Source organism: Phoenix dactylifera, unplaced genomic scaffold (genome assembly GCF_009389715.1).
Source record: "Phoenix dactylifera cultivar Barhee BC4 unplaced genomic scaffold, palm_55x_up_171113_PBpolish2nd_filt_p 001223F, whole genome shotgun sequence".
NCBI classification, from domain to species: domain Eukaryota; kingdom Viridiplantae; phylum Streptophyta; class Magnoliopsida; order Arecales; family Arecaceae; genus Phoenix; species Phoenix dactylifera.
Window position 1 is genome coordinate 13,719 of NW_024068558.1, and position 19,634 is coordinate 33,352.

General features: G+C 46.7%; 1 long non-coding RNA gene across 1 annotated transcript; it reads left to right on the top strand.

Moving 5' to 3' along the window:
* The first annotated feature begins 850 nt into the window (after positions 1–850).
* Positions 851–19,006, top strand: LOC120108202. Its single transcript, XR_005509668.1, has 4 exons — positions 851–862; positions 6,836–6,840; positions 6,968–6,973; positions 18,954–19,006. It is a non-coding gene; the product is annotated as an uncharacterized LOC120108202 (long non-coding RNA).
* Positions 19,007–19,634: the final 628 nt, after the last annotated feature.

A 19,634-nucleotide genomic window follows, 5' to 3' on the forward strand; every position in this document is an offset into this window, starting at 1 on the left:
TTGGCGAGTCGACTCCAGGTCAAGACGAGTCGACTCCCAGTCAAGACGGCAACTTTAATTCAAATTTGGAACAGTTGCCGAGTCGACTCCGGAAAAGCGTGAGTCGACTCCTGCTACAGCCGAGTCGACTTCTGATCGCGCGAGTCGACTCCAACCCACCAACGGTCATATTGTCAGGCTGCGCAGAGTGTGCAGAACGGCCAGAAAAAGCAGAGTAACGTCTAGTTTCCGTGGGGGTTGGCTTAAATAGCCACAGAGGACTGTAGCAAGGAAGAGAACAGATATTCCACTCCAAGCATTCAAGTTTTCAAGCTCTCCAAGTGCTCTTAAACAAAAAAGGGGAGATCTGCATTTACTGCTCCAACAACTTCTTCCCAACAATCAAAGCTTCCTCCTCCTGCATTCAAGTCGACCACTCTTTCAAGAGGAGACCGGAGTTCCAGAAGCCATACCTCTTCACCAGCTTAAAAGCGTTTGAGGGCTTCTAACTCCTTTACGATTATATTGTCTTAAATCTGCTTTTTGAGAAGCTATTTTCTGTTTTCTTCTATCTCTTGTATTTACTTGATTCAATCGGGGGATTGAATCAAGGGGTTTAAGGTTGGTTGGTGAGCCAAGTTAAAACCAACATGTGTAAGGGTTTGATTGTGAGCCCGGGAAAACAATCGGGGTTGGTTCTAGTCGGTGAGCCTGGGAAAACCGACCGAGTTCGTTGTGAGCTCGTAAAACAACAAGTTTGGTTGTGAGCTTGCAAAACAACCGGCTGTAATCCAAGGGGGTTATAGTGAAATTCCCAAGTGAGACTTGGGGAGTGGACATAGGAGCAAGGGTTAGCTCCGAACCACTATAAAACTTTGTGTTTGTAGTGCATTGTCTCTCATCTTCTTCCCCGCACATTACTCACAGCACTAGGCTTTAATTAAATAACTTGTTATAGTTTTTAATTAATCATCCACAAAGTTTTAATTAGCCAAATTATTTTAAAAACCCAATTCACCCCCCCCCCCTCTTGGGTTGTCTATCTGGGCAACAAGTGGTATCAGAGCCAAAAACTCTTCCACTCAAGAGTTAAAAGATCAAAATGACAACCCCATTTGGATCTTCTCACATTGAGGGTCAGTCCACCCAAAGACCCCCTTTCTTCAATGGATCTGACTACTCATACTGGAAGGCTAGGATGAGAATATTCATCCAAGCCCAAGACTATGAGATGTGGTCCATTGTAGTAAATGGGCCATACATCCCATCCATATACGTAGATGGTGTTAAGGTACCTAAACTTGAAATGGACTGGGATGAACATGACATGAGGAAGGCACAATTAAACTCTAAAGCAATGAATGTCTTCTATTGTGCCTTAGACCGTAATGAATTCAATAGGATTTCAACTTGTAATTCAGCAAAAGAAATTTGGGACAGACTTGAAGTGACCCATGAGGGCACGAATCAAGTCAAGGAATCCAAAATAAACATCTTGGTTCATAAATATGAACTATTTAAAATGGATTCAAATGAAACAATCACATCCATGTTCACTAGGTTTACTGATATTGTCAATGGCCTAAAAAGCCTTGGCAAGAACTATACTAATAGTGAGCTTGTCAGGAAAATCCTTCGGTGTCTACCGAGATCGTGGGAAGCTAAAGTGACAGCAATTCAAGAAGCCAAGGACTTGAACAAGCTACCACTTGAGGAGCTTCTTGGATCCCTCATGACGCACGAGCTCACCATGAAACAACACAACGAGGAAGAGTCCTCCCATAAGAAAAAGGTAATAGCCCTTAAATCTACTTCTTCTAACAAGGACTTGTCTTGCAGCAGCAGCAGCGAAGAAGAAGAAGATGAGGAAGATGGTGGTGAGGCTCTTCTTGTGCGCAAGTTCAAGAAATTCATCAACCACAAGAAGTCCTATCATCAAAGGAGAGGCCCCTCAAATTCCTACCGCAAGGACAAAGGTAAGGAAAGGGAAAATGAGGGGATTGGTTGTTACGAGTGCAAGAAGCCGGGTCACATAAGAGCAGAGTGCCCCTTACTGAAGAAGGGGAGTAAGTACAAGAAGAAAAAGGCACTTGTGACTACCCTATCGGACTCCGACTCATCATCCTTCTCATCAGATGATGAACAAGAAGAGAAGGCCAATTTCTGTTTCATGGCCAACGAAAACGAGGTAACTTCCGACACGCATCCTGATTTTTCTTTTGATGAACTTTATGATGCATTTAATGAATTAATGGTAGAATATAAGGCTATAAATCTTAAGAATAAAGAACTGAAAATAACTAATCAATCATACCTACATAAATACGATAAATTAGTTAAGGATAAGGATTTAATCACCAAAGAAAATATAGAACTTAAAACAAGCAACCTACTTTTAACTCAAAAGACTAACACCTTAACTAAAGAAAATGAAAAACTAACTAAGAAATTTTCAGAACTTAAAAAATATAAACAAACCTTAGATAAGGATCTTACTAAAGAACTTAATGATCTAAAAGCCGAAAAACAAACAATAACTAAAGAACTTAACAAATATAAACCCATAGTTGAAAAATTCACATATAGCTCTGAAAAATTAAACATGATACTAAATAGTCAACGTGCGGTATTTAATAAAGCAGGTTTAGGGTATAAACCAAGGAATAAGCAAAAACTTCTTAGTAACTTTTTTGTTAAAGCTGGAGAAACTAAAATTAAGAAAATAACTTGCTTTTGTTGTGGAATAGTAGGACATAAAGCAAATGCATGTAATTTTAGGAAAAGTAAAACTAAAAGAAAAATTAAAAGGGTATGGGTTCCAAAAGGAACCAACTTGACTAACCATGAAGGACCCAAGAAAACTTGGGTACCTAAGATGACATGACTTGCTTGTGTAGGAGTGTCTTGCAGCCAAGGTCAACAAAAATTGCTGGTATTTGGATAGTGGCTGCTCAAGGCACATGACGGGTGATAAAGACCAATTTTTCACCCTTGAAGCTAAGAAGGGAGGTGCTGTGACGTTTGGAGACAACAACCAAGGTCACATCATTGGTATTGGTAAAGTTCAAATCACCCCTTCTACTTTTATAGATAATGTTAGATATGTTGATGGTCTTAAGCATAACTTGTTAAGCATCAGTCAATTATGTGATAAAGGATATGATGTTATGTTTAAACCATCACTATATATTATAACAAATCCTAATGATAATAGCTTAGTTTTTAAAGAGATTAGACGTGGAAATGTATATGTTGTAGACCTAGAAGATCTTGCAAAACATAACCAATGTCTAGTTGTAAATGAAACTAAAGATAATGATGCTAGTTGGTTATGGCACCGTAAGTTAGGTCATGCAAGCATGGACACAATAACTAAATTAGTTAAAAGAGACTCCGTGATAGGTTTGCCAAAATTAAAATTTGAAAAGAACAAAATATGTGAAGCATGTCAATTTGGCAAACAATCTAGGAACTCTTTTAAATCCATAAAATGTGTCTCTACCTCTAGGCCTCTAGAATTATTACACATGGACCTATTTGGTCCAACTAGAACAACAAGCCTAGGTGGAAATAAATATGGCCTAGTTATTGTAGATGATTACTCTAGGTACACATGGGTCATGTTCCTAGCGCATACGGACCAAGCATTTTCTATGTTTAAGAAGTTCCATAAGGAAGTAACAAATGCTAGAGAGTCTTCAGTCATAGCCATTAGAAGTGACCATGGTACCGAATTCGAAAATCAATTATTTGATGAATTTTGTAGTAAAAAGGGGATAACCCATAATTTTTCTGCACCTAGGACACCACAACAAAATGGAGTTGTGGAAAGGAAAAATAGAACTCTAGAGAAAATGGCTAGAACGATGTTATGTGAAAGTAACCTCCCTAAGTACTTTTGGGGAGAAGCCATTAATACTTCCTGCCATATATTAAATAGAGTTCTATTAAGACCCATCATAAAGAAAACACCTTATGAACTGTGGAAAAACAGAAAACCAAAGGTTAACTATTTTCATGTTTTTGGATGTAGGTGTTTTGTACATAATAATGGGAAAGATAATCTAGGGAAATTTGACCCTAAATCTGATGAAGGAATATTCTTAGGTTATTCTACAACTAGTAAAGCCTATAGAGTCTTTAATAAAAGAACACTAGTTATAGAAGAATCTATACATGTTGTATTTGATGACTCTAGTGACATCTCCTCTAGTAAGAAAGCCAATCTTGATGATGATATTGAAATACTTGAAGAAAAGATAGATGAGGTAGGATTACAAGATGGTAATCAAAAGTTGATTGAAGGAGAATCATCAAACCAAGAGCCTATAGTGGATCATGGGCTAACTAAAGCTTGGAGGTATGCTCACGGGCATCCTAAGGAACTAATTCTAGATGATCCATCACAACCGGTTAGGACTAGAGCATCTCTTAGAAATTTGAATAACCATCTAGCTTTTGTTTCACACTTTGAGCCCAAACATATAGAAGAAGCCGAAAATGATGTAAATTGGATAAATGCAATGCAAGAAGAACTAAACCAATTTACTAGAAACAAAGTGTGGGATCTAGTAGAGAGACCTTCTGAATATCCAATAATAGGTACAAAATGGATATATAAAAATAAACTAGATGAAAATGGAATTGTTATAAGGAATAAAGCTAGACTAGTAGCAAAGGGTTATAATCAAGAAGAAGGCATAGATTTTGATGAAACCTTTGCTCCCGTAGCTAGACTTGAGGCGATTAGACTTCTATTAGCATATGCATGCTCTAAGGACTTCAAGCTATATCAAATGGATGTAAAAAGTGCTTTTCTAAATGGGTTTATTAATGAGGAGGTGTATGTAGAACAACCTCCTGGTTTTGAAAATCATCAATACCCTAATCATGTGTATAAACTGAACAAAGCGCTTTATGGACTAAAACAAGCACCTAGAGCATGGTATGAGAGACTTAGTAAATTTCTATTAGAACATGAATTCTCTAGGAGAAATGTAGATACAACATTATTTCTGAAAAAGAAAAATAAGGATATGTTATTAGTACAGATTTATGTTGATGATATCATTTTCGGTGCTACTAACAATCGCCTCTGCGAGGAATTTGCTGATTTGATGCAGAGTGAGTTTGAGATGAGCATGATGGGAGAGCTGAACTATTTCCTCGGGCTTCAAATCAAACAATCTGAAGGAGGCATCTTCATCAATCAAGTAAAATATATCAAGGAGATGCTCAAGAAGTTTGATATGGAGGGAAACAAGTCAATCAGCACCCCCATGAGCTCATCATGCAAGTTAGACCAAGATGAATCAGGTAAATCTGTAGATCAAAAACTTTATAGAGGTATGATAGGTTCTTTACTGTATCTTACTGCAAGTAGGCCTGATATTATGTTTAGTGTGTGCATGTGTGCTAGATATCAGGCTAATCCTAAAGAATCACACCTAGCTGCAGTTAAGAGAATCTTTAAATACTTAATTGGAACTAAGAACATAGGGCTGTGGTACTCTAAAGAATCTAGCCTAAACTTAATAGGGTACACAGATTCAGACTTCGCTGGATGTAAGCTTGATAGAAAAAGTACCAGCGGGTCTTGTCAATTTCTAGGAGAAAACCTAATCTCATGGTTTAGCAAGAAACAAAACTCGGTTGCATTATCCACTGCAGAAGCTGAATATGTTGCAGCCGGGAGTTGTTGTGCTCAAATCTTATGGATTAAACAACAATTAGAAGATTATGGCATTAAACAAGATAAAATTCCCATTAATTGTGATAACACAAGTGCCATAAATCTAACTAAAAATCCAATTCAACACTCAAGAACTAAACACATTGAGATAAGACATCACTTCATAAGAGATCATGTATTGAATGGTGATGTGTCACTCCAATTTGTGTGTACTGATAATCAATTAGCAGACATTTTTACAAAACCCCTAAGTGAAGAGAGGTTTAGTGTGCTTAGAAGGGGATTAGGAGTGATTGATCCATCCTAGTGGGAGTTTTTCACTAGATTAATTGATTTTGATGATTAGAATGAGGTTAAAATAGAGTTTCTATGCAGTGATCATCAAATCAGTCCTTAATTAGGTGATTTTCCCTTATTTGGCACGATTATGGCATGGTTTTTAGGTGCGTGCCAAGGTTAGAGACGACTCGAGTAAGTTTCAGAGCTGGCTCCTAAGGGGGAGTCGACTCGCGCATTAGTGGGAGTCGACTCGCAAAGTTGGCAGCTGAGGAGAAGTCGACTCGCACACTGTCGGGAGTCGACTCGAAGTCTACATGCGCTAACAGAGAGTCGACTCGCGCATATTCTGGAGTCGACTCGAGGTCGAGTCGACTCGAGGTCGAGTCGACTCGAGGTCGAGTCGACTCGAGGTCGAGTCGACTCGCGACTCAGGGGAGTCGACTCGCAGTCGGGATCCGACTTTTTAACCCTAGGTTTGTCGTTTCGCAAACACTTTTCCTCAAGCCGCCACTGTTCACAAAGCCCTAGAGCCGACTCCTAGGTCATCCCCGATCGTCTCCAAGCCCTTTTTCCGTCGATTCTTCGCCGGACATTGAGTTTCCGTCCGTTCCTAGGTCATTTCCGGTCCGTCCCGAGCTTCCTCTGTCGGTTCTTCACCGTCCTCTAGGTATTTTTCTTCCCGTTTAGGTCAAGATGCCTCGTAAGACCGTCGTTAGGAAGAGGTCCCGTCCCGAGGCCGGTCCCGAGCGACGCTCCAAGGCGCGGCACGATCCCGCGAGGCAACCACCTCCGGATCGTTCCCCGCCTAGGGTGGTTCTCGTTAGGCCGTTGGCCGGGAAGGCCGTCACCTCCGGGAGGTTTGTCGATTTCGACTATCTCTCCCAGGAGGGGTTCACCATAGGCGATAGGCTTAGAGCCCAGGGCCTAGAGTACTTCCTCACCTTGGACCTTCCCACCTATCCTGGCCTAGTTCAAGAGTTTTACAGTACCGTCCATCGGGGAGATGGAGGTATCGAGGGTACGGTAGTAGGTGTCCCGTTGCGTGTCACAGAGGACCTCATTGCCCATATCCTTCACCTTCCATTAGTAGGGGTGGCTCCCGCACACCCTGAGGATAGAGTTGCGGCCCTTACGGTCGTCTTAGGGCATCCACCTCAGTCCCCCCTAGATGAGGTATCTGCTAGCTCACTTCCTATTGAAGTGAGAATCCTTTTGAGCATTCTGTCCAGGTCCATCTTCCCTAAGACAGGGAGATTTGATTTTGTGAATGAGAGGGACTTAGCTATTATGTCTTATATCCTTCAGGACACCCCGATCAACTTCCCAAAGCTCATTTATAGGTATATGTGTGAGCCCCTAGATAGACCTAGGCTCTCACTCCCATACGGGATGTTATTCACTCTTCTTTTTAGGCAGTACGAGATTCCCATTCCTGAGAGGGAACCCTCTCGTGCCTTGCGATGGACTGATCGCTTATGTACGGAGACTATGCACAGGATGGGGTTTCGGAAGAGAGAAGGGATCTGGGTTAGGAAGTCCACTCTCACTGCTCAGACCACCAGACCATCACCCAGTCCTGAGCCAGATTCAGACTACCCAGACCTTCCAGACCATCCAGACCTCCCATCCACTCCTCCTGCTCCTACCACCTCTGCCGGACCTTCCTCCTCAGTTCCACCATCTATGGAGGTCCGTATTGATACAGAGCAGCTCCGGGAGCTGCGGCAGGAGATCGTCCGAGATCTGAGGGATGAGCTGCTTCGGGAGCTCCGAGGTGCGGTGCCTGCCCCCACTCCTGCACCCGTATCTTCTCAGTTGGTCCCTTCCTTGACAGCCGTGACTGACATGACGGCTCATGTACGGGAAGAGATCTACAATATCCGGAGTTTGGTCCAGGCCCAGTTCCAAAGCATGAATGAGGTCACGAGCTCCACTCGACAGATGCGAGAGGAGATAGGTCGTGACATGCACACCACCGACGAGGGGGCCGAGCGCTTGTCGAATGTACTCATCGACAAGCTGGACGCACTACAGACATCGGTGACTGGGCTTCAGGCGTCGGTGACAGAGCTCTCCACTACACATAGCAGAGCCACCACGTCTATTATCACGCAGCTCGGACATGTGACAGATGCAGTCACCCTCCTCATGGAGCAGAGCCGATTGAGAGGAGGAGCACCATCCTCGAGAGGAGGTGCCACATCCTCGAGAGGAGGAGCCACATCCTCCAGAGGAGGAGATGCATCCTCGAGAGGAGGAGCCACACCCTCCAGAGGAGGAGATGCATCCTCGAGAGGGGGAGCCTCATCCTCGAGGAGGCCATAGATGTTTTTGTGTGATGTATTGTTTTACCTTACTTATTGTATGCTCAAATGTGTTCACATTCATATCAATACAATGAGTAGACATTTTATCTTCAATTATGTGCCATTTGATGTGCCATTTGTTGATTGTGCCATTGATTGTGTGTGATTACCTCCTTTTTGGTATGATGACAAAAAGGGGGAGAAATATGTATAAAATATGGTAAAATATGTAAAAGGGGAGAAATATTGAAAAAAATATGTAAAAGAAATCAATGGAAATAAATAAAATGATAAACTCTTAAAAACACACACAAATTTGTTCTAAGTGGATTCGGTACCTCGAGGCTCATTATCTCTCTTTTGGGGCTCCTAATGGAGTAATCTACAGAATCTATTCAAGGGATATTCGGAGATTAGCTGAATCCTACTCAAGAACAAATTGACAGATTTTTCCTCTAAAAAGATAAAATTCAGTTCAAAAAAAAACTTCAAAGCATGAAGAGGAAATTCAGAAAATCAAAATATAGTTGAATGCATATGTTGAGGGGGAGAATCTGAATTTTAATCAAGCTAAATCATTAATGACATATAAGCCAAACAATTGATTGCATAATATGAAGGCTTATATAATTCCAAATGAAAGGGGGAGCTTTAACTCCGAAATTTAATGTTTCACTCCTTTCAAACTTGGATAAATTAAATTATCAGACATTTGAATTCATTTATGGATTTTACTTCATTATTTTATGAGCAATTCATTTTACATATACTCAAAGTTTTGTCATCATCAAAAAGGGGGAGATTGTGGAGTGATTGATTAAAACCCCATTTGATTTTGATGAGCTCAAAGCAATTGAGTATATCTTGTGATTACTAATGAATTCAATTGAGTGTTTCAGTGAAAATCCTGTCCAAGTGTTTCTAGACTTGGTTCATAGTATTTTGGATAAGTTAAGAAGTCTGCATGAACCAATGTCTGAGACTCGAGTCGACTCCCGAGTATCACGAGTCGACTCCAAGCGTATCAAGTTCACTGGCACGAGCTCGAGTCGACTCCAGATTAGTACGAGTCGACTCCGACTGAGAACAGAAAGAATAACAGAAAGCTTCATCTCAGAACCTGTCAACGAGTCGACTCCTGAAGTGCGCGAGTCGACTCCAATGTTCACCGAGTCGACTCCAGGGAAGTAAGAGTCGACTCCAAGCAGTCACAGGCAGAAAAGTCAGAGAGCAGTTTTCGGGTCTGAGATTCGAGTCGACTCCAGTGGAACGCGAGTCGACTCCGATGGTTGGCAGGTCGACTCCAAAGAAGGTAAGAGTCGACTCTCAGAGGAACACAAGGAAAAAGTCAGAGAACGATTTTCGGACTCTGAGATTCGAGTCGACTCCCGCAGTACACGAGTCGACTCCGAGACTGAGCGACCATCAACAGACAGAAGACCATGTTACTGCCTCTGAGATTCGAGTCGACTCACAGACAGCTCGAGTCGACTCCAAGACAAGCTACACGTCAAAAGGCAGAAGACCAACTTTCGGAAACTGAGAGCCGAGTCGACTCCAAGGAGGTTCGAGTCGACTCCAAGACTGGATGAGCCAAACGACAGAGAATCGAGAGTTCGGCCTCTGAGATTCGAGTCGACTCCCAGGACAGTCGAGTCGACTCGAGTGGACAAAATTCAAATTTGGATCCACGGACTTCAGTGGATGAGCCGACTCCAAAAATTGCCAGGTCAACTCCAGAAGTTGGCGAGTCGACTCCAGGTCAAGACGAGTCGACTCCCAGTCAAGACGGCAACTTTAATTCAAATTTGGAACAGTTGCCGAGTCGACTCCGGAAAAGCGTGAGTCGACTCCTGCTACAGCCGAGTCGACTCCTGATCGCGCGAGTCGACTCCAACCCACCAACGGTCATATTGTCAGGCTGCGCAGAGTGTGTAGAACGGCCAGAAAAAGCAGAGTAACGGCTAGTTTCCGTGGGGGTTGGCTTAAATAGCCACAGAGGACTCTAGCAAGGAAGAGAACAGATATTCCACTCCAAGCATTCAAGTTTTCAAGCTCTCCAAGTGCTCTTAAACGAAAAAGGGGAGATCTGCATTTACTGCTCCAACAACTTCTTCCCAACAATCAAAGCTTCCTCCTCCTGTATTCAAGTCGACCACTCTTTCAAGAGGAGACCGGAGTTCCAGAAGCCATACCTCTTCACCAGCTTAAAAGCGTTTGAGGGCTTCTAACTCCTTTACGATTATATTGTCTTAAATCTGCTTTTTGAGAAGCTATTTTCTGTTTTCTTCTATCTCTTGTATTTACTTGATTCAATCGGGGGATTGAATCAAGGGGTTTAAGGTTGGTTGGTGAGCCAAGTTAAAACCAACGTGTGTAAGGGTTTGATTGTGAGCCCGGAAAAACAATCGGGGTTGGTTCTAATCGGTGAGCCTGGAAAAACCGACCGAGTTCGTTGTGAGCTCGTAAAACAACAAGTTTGGTTGTGAGCTTGCAAAACAACCGGCTGTAATCCAAGGGGGTTATAGTGAAATTCCCAAGTGAGACTTGGGGAGTGGACGTAGGAGCAAGGGTTAGCTCCGAACCACTATAAAACTTTGTGTTTGTAGTGCATTGTCTCTCATCTTCTTCCCCGCACATTACTCACAGCACTAGGCTTTAATTAAATAACTTGCTATAGTTTTTAATTAATCATCCACAAAGTTTTAATTAGCCAAATTATTTTAAAAACCCAATTCACCCCCCCCCCTCTTGGGTTGTCTATCTGGGCAACAAGTGGTATCAGAGCCAAAAACTCTTCCACTCAAGAGTTAAAAGATCAAAATGACAATCCCATTTGGATCTTCTCACATTGAGGGTCAGTCCACCCAAAGACCCCCTTTCTTCAATGGATCTGACTACTCATACTGGAAGGCTAGGATGAGAATATTCATCCAAGCCCAAGACTATGAGATGTGGTCCATTGTAGTAAATGGGCCATACATCCCATCCATATACGTAGATGGTGTTAAGGTACCTAAACTTGAAATGGACTGGGATGAACATGACATGAGGAAGGCACAATTAAACTCTAAAGCAATGAATGTCTTCTATTGTGCCTTAGACCGTAATGAATTCAATAGGATTTCAACTTGTAATTCAGCAAAAGAAATTTGGGACATACTTGAAGTGACCCATGAGGGCACGAATCAAGTCAAGGAATCCAAAATAAACATCTTGGTTCATAAATATGAACTATTTAAAATGGATTCAAATGAAACAATCACATCCATGTTCACTAGGTTTACTGATATTGTCAATGGCCTAAAAAGCCTTGGCAAGAACTATACTAACAGTGAGCTTGTCAGGAAAATCCTTCGGTGTCTACCGAGGTCGTGGGAAGCTAAAGTGACAGCAATTCAAGAAGCCAAGGACTTGAACAAGCTACCACTTGAGGAGCTTCTTGGATCCCTCATGACGCACGAGCTCACCATGAAACAACACAACGAGGAAGAGTCCTCCCATAAGAAAAAGGTAATAGCCCTTAAATCTACTTCTTCTAACAAGGACTTGTCTTGCAGCAGCAGCAGCGAAGAAGAAGAAGATGAGGAAGATGGTGGTGAGGCTCTTCTTGTGCGCAAGTTCAAGAAATTCATCAACCACAAGAAGTCCTATCATCAAAGGAGAGGCCCCTCAAATTCCTACCGCAAGGACAAAGGTAAGGAAAGGGAAAATGAGGGGATTGGTTGTTACGAGTGCAAGAAGCCGGGTCACATAAGAGCAGAGTGCCCCTTACTGAAGAAGGGGAGTAAGTACAAGAAGAAAAAGGCACTTGTGACTACCCTATCGGACTCCGACTCATCATCCTCCTCATCAGATGATGAACAAGAAGAGAAGGCCAATTTCTGTTTCATGGCCAACGAAAACGAGGTAACTTCCGACACGCATCCTGATTTTTCTTTTGATGAACTTTATGATGCATTTAATGAATTAATGGTAGAATATAAGGCTATAAATCTTAAGAATAAAGAACTGAAAATAACTAATCAATCATACCTACATAAATACGATAAATTAGTTAAGGATAAGGATTTAATCACCAAAGAAAATATAGAACTTAAAATAAGCAACCTACTTTTAACTCAAAAGACTAACACCTTAACTAAAGAAAATGAAAAACTAACTAAGAAATTTTCAGAACTTAAAAAATATAAACAAACCTTAGATAAGGATCTTACTAAAGAACTTAATGATCTAAAAGCCGAAAAACAAACAATAACTAAAGAACTTAACAAATATAAACCCATAGTTGAAAAATTCACATATAGCTCTGAAAAATTAAACATGATACTAAATAGTCAACGTGCGGTATTTAATAAAGCAGGTTTAGGGTATAAACCAAGGAATAAGCAAAAACTTCTTAGTAACTTTTTTGTTAAAGCTGGGGAAACTAAAATTAAGAAAATAACTTGCTTTTGTTGTGGAATAGTAGGACATAAAGCAAATGCATGTAATTTTAGGAAAAGTAAAACTAAAAGAAAAATTAAAAGGGTATGGGTTCCAAAAGGAACCAACTTGACTAACCATGAAGGACCCAAGAAAACTTGGGTACCTAAGATGACATGACTTGCTTGAGTAGGAGTGTCTTGCAGCCAAGGTCAACAAAAATTGCTGGTATTTGGATAGTGGCTGCTGAAGGCACATGACGGGTGATAAAGATCAATTTTTCACCCTTGAAGCTAAGAAGGGAGGTGCTGTGACGTTTGGAGACAACAACCAAGGTCACATCATTGGTATTGGTAAAGTTCAAATCACCCCTTCTACTTTTATAGATAATGTTAGATATGTTGATGGTCTTAAGCATAACTTGTTAAGCATCAGTCAATTATGTGATAAAGGATATGATGTTATGTTTAAACCATCACTATGTATTATAACAAATCCTAATGATAATAGCTCCGAACCACTATAAAACTTTGTGTTTGTAGTGCATTGTCTCTCATCTTCTTCCCCGCACATTACTCACAGCACTAGGCTTTAATTAAATAACTTGCTATAGTTTTTAATTAATCATCCACAAAGTTTTAATTAGCCAAATTATTTTAAAAACCCAATTCACCCCCCCCTCTTGGGTTGTCTATCTGGGCAACAACCCCAAATCGGACAATGATGTTTTTCTTCACGAACTTCCGGACTTGCGCCTCCGTGATAGTGGCCAGCGGCTCTGCCTCCACCCACTTGGTGAAGTAGTCGATTGCAACAATCAAGAATTTCCGCTGGGCGGAAGCGACGGGGAATGGTCCGAGGATATCCATTCCCCACTGTGCGAAGGGCCAGGGTGCGGTGATCGGTGCCAAGGGGACAGAAGGGACTCTCTGGACGTTGGCGTGGCGCTGGCAGGCGTCGCATTTCCGTACATGATCCTTTGAGTCCTCCAACAAGGTAGGCCAATAATAGCCTTGCCTCATGATCTTGTGCGCCAAGGACCTAGCCCTCGAGTGCGATCCGCAGACGCCCTCATGGACTTCGCCGAGGACGTAGGCCGCCTCCGAGGGGCGGAGGCACCTTAAGAGGGGGGCGGTAAACGAGGTCCGATACAGCCTCCCTTCATAGAGTACATAGTGGGCGGACTTCTTGACGAGTCGCCGAGCTTGATCTTCGTCTTCAGGGAGGATCCCTTCGGCGAGGTAGGCGACGAGCGGGTCCATCCAAGACGGCTCCGGATCAATCGCCATCACCGCTCCAGCCTCGCCGATGCTCGGGGCATCCAGGGTCTCCAGGTAGATTGCCCTCGACAAGTTGTGCGCCTCTGCGCCCACCAAGCGGGACAACCTGTCGGCCCTGGCATTTTCACTTCTGGGGACTTGCTGGATGTCGACACTGCCGAGGTCGGGAATGAGTGCTTGCACCTTCCGGACGTAGTTCTGCATGGTCGGGCTCCGGGCCTCGAACTCCTCACGGACCTACCCGACCACCAGCTGGGAGTCGGTGAAGACCTTCAAACGCCGGATGCCGAGCTCCCTGGTGAGTTTGAGTCCTGCGACTAGGGCCTCGTATTCCGCCTCGTTGTTGGTAACTGGAAATCCAAACCTCAAGGCATACTCGGCTATCACTCCATCAGGACTGGTAAGGACCAGCCCGGCCCCTCCACCCTCGGGGTTCGACGACCCATCGATGTGAAGCGTCCAGGTCGGGAGGTCGAGGCTGGGCGTTTCCGGCGGTCTAGGTTCCGCGTCCTCCACCGTGCACTCAGCGAGGAAGTCCGCGAGCACCTGGGCCTTGATGGCGGGTCGAGGCTGGTAGCGGATGTCGAACTCACCGAGTTCTACTGCCCACTTCACCAGCCGTCCCGCATTCTCGGGGTTGCTGAGGATCTGTCGTAACGGTTGATCAGTTAAGAGGGTGACAGAATGGGCCTGAAAATAGGGGCGGAGCCTCCTGGTCGCGGTCAGCAGCGCGAAGGCGATCTTTTCGGCCTTCGTATACCGCGTCTCGGCGTCCCGTAGGACCCGGCTGATGTAGTACACAGGCTTCTGGAGCTTTGCCTCTTCCCGAACCAGCACCGCACTGACCGCGGTTGGGGAGACCGCCAGATAGAGGTAGAGCATCTCCCCTTCTTGCGGCTTGGACAGTAGGGGAGGAGACGCCAGGTATTCCTTGAGCTGGTCGAATGCTGCTTGACATTCGGCCGTCCAGAGGAAGTCTTTTGGGCGCTTTAACACCTTAAAGAATGGTTGGCAGCGTTCGGCCGATTTTGCCACAAATCGTCCGAGCGCGGCGACCCTTCCAGCGAGCTCCTGAACTTCCTTTACTTTGGTCGGAGGGGACATACCTTGGATGGCCTTGATTTTGTCCGTGTTGGCTTCGATACCCCGTTGGTTGACAATGAAACCAAGGAACCTCCCGGCCGAAGCGCCAAAGGCGCACTTCGCTGGGTTCAGCTTCATGCGAAACTTCCGTAAGGTGGTGAAAGTCTCCTCCAGATCCACGATGTGCTGGTCTGCCTGGTGGCTCTTCACCAGCATATCGTCCACGTATACCTCCATGTTCCGGCCGATTTGCTCTTTGAAGATTTTGTTGACGAGGCGCTGGTAAGTGGCGCCAGCGTTCTTCAGACCGAAGGGCATTACCTTGTAGCAGTACAGCCCCCGGTCCGTTATAAAGGCAGTTTTCTCCTCGTCCTGTGGGGCCATCATTATCTGGTTGTAACCGGAGAAGGCGTCCATGAAAGACAGCAGCTGATATCCGGAAGTCGCGTCGACCAGTTGGTCTATCCGCGGAAGCGGGAAGCTATCCTTAGGGCACGCCTTGTTCAGGTCGGTATAGTCGACGCACATCCTCCACTTTCCGCTCGCCTTCCGGACAAGTACAACATTTGCCAGCCACTCGGGGTAACTCACCTCCCTTATGAATCCTGCCTCCAAGAGTTTGTCTACCTCCTGGTCGACCACCCGGATCCGATCCGGGGCACAGTGTCTCTTCTTCTGCTTCACTGGCCGGTGGGTCGGGTCGACGTTGAGGGCGTGAGAAATGACCTCCGGGTCGATCCCAGGTACATCGGCCGCCGACCAGGCAAATACATCAGCATTGGCTCGGAGGAATTCCACCAACCGGGCCCGAGCTCCCAGGTCGAGATTGGCGCCGACCCGGACCACCCGGTTCCGGCGGCCTTCCTCGAGGGGAACTTCGACCACACCCTCGGCCGGCTCCCCCTGCCGCAAGGCCACCTCGTCTCTGGCATCAAGGGACTCGACGCTTAGGGCTTCTGCGGGCTTCTTCCCTTTGAGGGTCACTAGGAAACATTGCCGTGCGGTCGGTTGGTCGCCTCGGACCTCCCCGATCCCGACCGCCGTGGGGAACCGCATGAGAAAGTGGTACGTAGAGACCACCGCGCGAAGGGCGTTCAGTCCGGGTCGTCCGAGGATAGCGTTGTAGGCCGAGGGAACACGGACGACCAAGAACCCGAGTCGCACCGTGGCTTCTGCGGGTGCGACGCCCGCAGTCACAGGCAGCTCAACGACACCTTCCGCCGGGACAGCGTCACCGGTGAATCCTATGAGGGGGGTGGATATTTTGTGCAACAATTGTCTGGACAAGCCCATCTTTTGGAAGGCCTCGTAAAACAAGATATCAGCTGAGCTTCCACTATCCACAAGAACAAGCCTTACATCATAGTTTGCCATAGTGAGGGAGATCACCATGGCGTCATCGTGGGGGGTCTGAACCCCCTTTACATCCTCATCACAAAAGGTGATTACATTGCCGACCCTCTGCCTCTTTGCGACGGCCGCCCCTGACGCTTCCGTCAAGCCCCCTGAGTTCCTCACGGGCCGGGGGCAGCCCCCAGTGATAGTGTGGATCACGCCCGCAACGGGTCGATTCTGCTTCCGAGGCTCCGGAGGGGCCGGGTCGGCTGGACGCGGGTCTGCTGGGGGACGTCGGTCGCTCACATATCGACCGAGACGCCCCCGGCGGATGAGAGCCTCGATCTCGTCCCGAAGCTGGAAGCAGTCCTCCGTGTCGTGGCCGTGGTCTCGGTGGTACTCACAGTACGCCCGGGAGGGCCTCTTCCCAGGGATCCTCCGCATCTGTCTCGGGGCCGGGAGGTCCTCCCGCCCCTTGATCTCCATAAGGATCTGGGCCCGGGGGGTTAGGAGAGGGGTGTACCGGTGAAAACGTCGGGGCGGAGAACGAGGGCGTGGGGCGCCGTGGTTCTTCGCCGGCGACGGGCTTCTGCGCCGACGCTGAGGCGTCGGGCTCCTCCTCTGGCGTGCCTCTTTCCGCCTTTTCTTTCCAAGCTTTTGAGAGATCTCGGCGGCCTCCTTGCTCCGGTGGGCGGCCGCCTCCTCGGCGTCCGCATACTGGTTCGCCCGGGACAACAGCTCTGGGAAGCTCCGCGGCAGGCGTTTGTCCAGGGAGAAGGTGAGTCTGCCCTTCCGGAAGCCACGCTTCAGGGCCAAAAGAGCTACCTCCTGACTCAGGTTCCGGACCTCCAGCGTAGCCCTGTTGAAGCGGGTAAGATAATCCCACAGGCTTTCTCCCTCGTTTTGCCGGACATCAAAGAGGGAGTCGGAGACCAGTCGCCGCCGGCTACTGACGGCGAAATGAGTGATGAAGAGGCGAGTGAACTGGTCGAAGGACCGGATTGAGTCAGCCTCCAGCCCGGCGAACCATGCCCTCGCCGGGCCACGGAGGGTTGCCGGGAAAGCCTTGCAGAGAAGGGGATCTGATGCTCCGTGGAGGAGCATAAGGGTCCTGAAACTCTCGACGTGATCCCGTGGATCCGCCGCCCCGTCATAGGGCTCGATCGCCGGCATTTTGAACCCCGGCGGATTCGGGGTCCGCAGGATCCTCGAGGCGAGCGCCGGCTGGGAGGAGATCTCTAAGTCGGCGAAGGGATCTTTGGAATGGCCCTTCAGGACCTGGAGTTGTCGGTGGAGATCGTCCACCCGCCGGTCCAGGGAGCGCGACCGGTGGGTGGGAGACAAGGAGCGGCGAGAGGGGGACCGACTGGAGCGCGGGTTCCTCGAGGACTGGGGGGTCTGGGAACGCGCCCGGGCCCGCCTCTCGTACCCCGCGCAGCTCCGGTGGGAAGGTTCCGGCAGAATGGAGCGTGCTCGAGAATCCTCCTCGCGCCGGCGCTCCTCCCCATGGGAGAGGAAGGAGCGCGGGTTGAGGAGGACAGGCGAACGCTCAGGCAGCAGCGGCTCCTGAGCCCGCTGCGGCGCCCGGGACATCGCACCCTGCAGATTCTGCACTGCCTCCGCGAGGGTGCGAACCTGCTGGGTTAGCTGGTCGAACTGGGCGGCTTCGACCATCTGAATGGGCGGTGGGGCGGTGGAGTGTTGCTGAGAGCGTGTTGGAGATGCAGCGGCCTCCCGGCCAGTGGCGCGAGAGGCCCCGCGACCGGAAGCATTGGAAGCTCCACGACCACCTCGCCGTGCCATTACGATCGCTCTGAGATCCGTGCCCTTCCTCTAGCGCCAACTGTTGCTGGGGGTCCAAACCGAGAACGATTGGCACAGCGGTGTGAACGGGGTTCCCTTTGAATTGCTTTGGTTGCGCTCCACCTTCCGCCGGAAAACCTGCAAGCAAGCCTCGCACCACCACTGGGGTAGTGGGGGCCCTCCGACGATCAAGTTAGAGGGAATCGAAGGAGAAGGAGAGGTAGCAGGTAAGATGATGCTATGGAGAATCTTGCTTACCCTCCCCCTTCCCCCCAGCCCCATATATATCAGGCTGGGGGGTTTTTCTGGGGATTGGTCATCGTGTGGCACGATGGGGTTGCCACTGACATGGCCGTTACAGGGCATCGTGGGGCAGCGCCGGGTACGGCCATGGCAGGGCGTAGTGGAGCTCCGCTTCGTACGGTTGTTACAGGGGATCGTGGGGCAGCGCCGGATTCGGCCGTTGCAGGGAGTAGTGGAGCAGGGGGCCGCGGCGTGCCTCAGGAGAACAGTCTGTTGTTGTCAAGAGATTGCCGACCCGAGGTCGGATTGCTGGATCAAGGGGCAGCCGACTCGGGGTCGGACTGCGGAGCCGAAGATATCCGACCCGAGGTCGGATTGCTGGATCAAGGGGCAGCCGACTCGGGGTCGGACTGCGGAGCCGAAGATATCCGACCCGAGGTCGGATTGCTGGATCAAGGGGCAGCCGTAGTTTTTCTGGGCGCGCGTGCCGGTCACGTGGGGCATGGTGGCTTAGTTCCCCCGTAACAGTAACTGAACGAGAAATTTTTTTACCTGTCCAATTTCTAACGGATCAAGATATCTATTACATCATGTGAATCATCATTTTAGAGTATAATTTTTCATATGGAGTGTTTGCTCTACCTTAGCTTTACGTATTATAGCAACTCGGAATTATTTTGATCTCTATATATTTTTCCTTGATACTTTTTGTTAATTCACAAAATAGTTCACCCAAATTTCTTATTAATTCTATGTACAAGAAAAAGCATGTAATGTTTCCTTTCTTTAGCTTCGCCATCATTCCTCCAGTGCATATCCTAAAGATGCCAGGCCATGTGAGACATTGATGAAACTATTTCTTTATTATTATTTGGTGGGCATTTCTATGCCATTCCATATACATTTTTAGCTGCACTACATGAATTTATTTGATAGATATACTCATTCTACAAATAAGCCTTATATAATTGGCTTAAATATTTTTTTATTGTATTGAAGTTTTGCTCTTTTACTTTATACTATTCTAAATTTTTGTCTCATATTTTAATGACCTGAGTTTTTGTTGGTACCTCCAGAAAAAAGCGAGTTAACCCCTAAATAGCTGCAAGAGAAAGACAGAGAACTGAAAGTTTCATCATATTACCAACTCGACCTATTGGAATTACGAGCCGACTCTAGACAAGCAAAAGTCAAACCTAAAAAACTATG